The sequence below is a fragment of the Lissotriton vulgaris genome, chromosome 5 (assembly GCF_964263255.1).
Source record: "Lissotriton vulgaris chromosome 5, aLisVul1.2, whole genome shotgun sequence".
Taxonomy (NCBI): Eukaryota; Metazoa; Chordata; class Amphibia; order Caudata; family Salamandridae; genus Lissotriton; species Lissotriton vulgaris.
Window position 1 is genome coordinate 1,272,043,362 of NC_141693.1, and position 2,570 is coordinate 1,272,045,931.

The following is a 2,570-nucleotide window of genomic DNA, read 5'->3' on the forward strand; positions in this document are numbered from 1 at the left end:
AGCGGAGCAGAGTTAGCCAGCTACCTCGCCCCCCCCCCCCCTCAAGGCCTGGTCCCTGCTTTTGAACCCAGCCAGGTCGGGGGAGCCTGCCCTGGCCCCGATGGACACCAATCCCCAGGACCCGGACCCTCGGCTGGCTTGCAGGACCAGGGGGCTCCCACACCCCAGGGCCCGCGGGACTGAGCTCAAGCCCCGGGCCCGGTCCCAGCTTCCGAACCCTAGCCAGGCCAGCGAGAGCCTCCCCAGGCCCCGATGGACCTCTGTCCCTAGAGCCTGGACCCTCGGCTGGCTTGCAGGATGGGGGGCTCCTGCACCCCAGGGCCTGCCAGACAGAGATCAAGCCCCGGGCCAGGACCCTGTTTCCGAACTCAGCCCGGCAGGGGCGAGCCTCCCCCAGCCCAAAAGACCCCCGTCCACAGCACCCAGACCCTCGACTGGATTGGAGGACTGGGGGTTCCCACACCCCAGGGCCCACTGGAAGGAGCTTAAGCCTCAGTCCCAGTGCCTGCTACCGAACCCAGCCAGTCCAGGGAGAGCCTTCCTGGCCCCTGGAGGACCCCTTGGGTGGCACAGGACATCCGCAAGTCACTGCCATCCCAGACAAGGCCCAGATGTCCCCTGCACATGGCTTCTCCATGCTTTCCGGGGGCTCCAGCTCTGGCTCGGCCCCTCTTCAATGCAGGGTCGGCCTCCCACTACTCCTAGCCTCAGAGACAGCCACCCTTCCCCGGCTACTGACTGTCACCCTCCACACCCAGACCTTTGGGCGTCAGGGTGCTGATTTGGGCGAGTGTGCCTTCCACTTTCCTGGAGCCCATTGGGGTAGGAAGCAAGGAGAGTTAAGCCCAGGCCACATCCTCTTCCCACCGGCCTGCCTAGGGAGCCGATTCTCCTCGACTATTAAGCCCCCACATAGTTTAGGCTTACAGAACCCTTAGGATGGACAAAAGTTGAAGTCAGTCCAGCCAGCCAGCAGGCTGGCCATCTATCACCCAGCTCGCAAGGCCATCTGGTTGTGCAGCCAGGTGACCAAACAGCCTGGGAGGACCCATCGCTCTGATGGCCAGAGACAGCGGGACCCAGTCAACGATGGCGAGAGTGGCCAGGCGCTCCGAGGCTGACCTGCAAGGTATGGTGGCCCCCGTCCCCATACCACGGTGGGGCAGGGATGGAAGGGGGAATCCTCTGTACCAGATGACACGTGGTGGAGGCAGCCTCCCGTCGCCTCCTCCACATCCCTCCTGCTGGCCCAACAGCAGATGGACCCACCCACGGGTGTGGTGGAGGAAGGCATCTGCGAATGCACACGCACGGAGAGAAAAAAGCTTGGCTCAGAGGATGACTTTCAATAGATTGCAGCAAGGTAGCTGTTCTGGTATTTACAAAACCCTGACCCAGAATCAGGTCGCCTACGAATGATTTAGCACCGGGCGCCCCACGAACATGCGGTGCACTTAGGGCAATGGAGGCAGTTCCCTTCCGTCTGTGCTCCGGTCTAAAGTAAGCGGCTCTGCGCACCAGCCCTCGAAAGAAGCCAACTGAGGCTCCACGGCACTGCAGTATGGTTACGGCTTATGGAGGATTCAGACTTAGAGGCGTTCAGTCATAATCCCACAGATGGTAACTTTGCCCCATTGGCTCCTCAGCCAAGCACATACACCAAATGTCTGAACCTGCGGTTCCTCTCGTACTGAGCAGGATTATTATAGCAACAACATATCATCAGTAGGATAAAACTAACCAGTCTCACGACGGTCTAAACCCAGCTCACATTGCCTATTAGTGGATGAACAATCCAACACTTGGTGAATTCTGCTTCACAATGACAGGAAGAGCCGACATTGACTGATCAAAAAGCAACGTCGCTATGAACGCTTGGCCACCATAAGCCAGTTATCCATGTGGTAACTTTTCTGACACCTCCCGCTTCAAACCCAAAAAGTCAGAAGAATCATGAGGTCCTGCTTTCAAGAACTGTATTCATACTGAAAATCAAAATCAAGCGAGCTTTTGCCCTTTCGCTCTGTGGGAGGTTTCTGTCCTCCCTGAGCTTGCCTTAGGACACCTGCATTATCGTTTGACAGGTGTACCGACTCAGTCAAACTCCCCACCTGCCACTGTCCCTGGAATGGGTTTCGCCTGGAGGGTGCCTGGTGCTTGGAGCCAGAATCAAGAGCCCCACTGGGTTCACCCCCATCACCAGGTAAGTGAAAAAATGATAGGAATAGTGGTATTTTACCGGCGGCCCGAAGGCCTCTCACTTATCTTACACCTTTCTTGTCTCTTTACAGTGCAAGCCTAGAGTCAAGCTCAAAAAGCTTCTTTCCCTGCTGATTCTGCCAAGCCTGTTCCCTTGGCTGTGGCTTCTCTAGATAGTAGATAGGGACAGTGGGAATCTCTTTCATCCACTCATGCTTGTCACTAATTAGATGACAAGGCATTTGGCTATTCTGTACCACCTCGCGGTGGCTCATTCTGGGTTATTATGCTGCCCATCAGCGTCAATTCGGTTTTGCTTCCAACAATACAACATTCTTTCGCTCCGGAGTACAGCCACACTGAACGCTGTC

The 2,570-nt window shown here is 56.9% G+C and overlaps 1 pseudogene; it reads right to left on the bottom strand.

Annotated features, from left to right (window-relative positions):
- Positions 1-1,320: 1,320 nt before the first annotated feature.
- Positions 1,321-2,339, bottom strand: LOC147712445 (28S ribosomal RNA; annotated as a pseudogene).
- Positions 2,340-2,570: the final 231 nt, after the last annotated feature.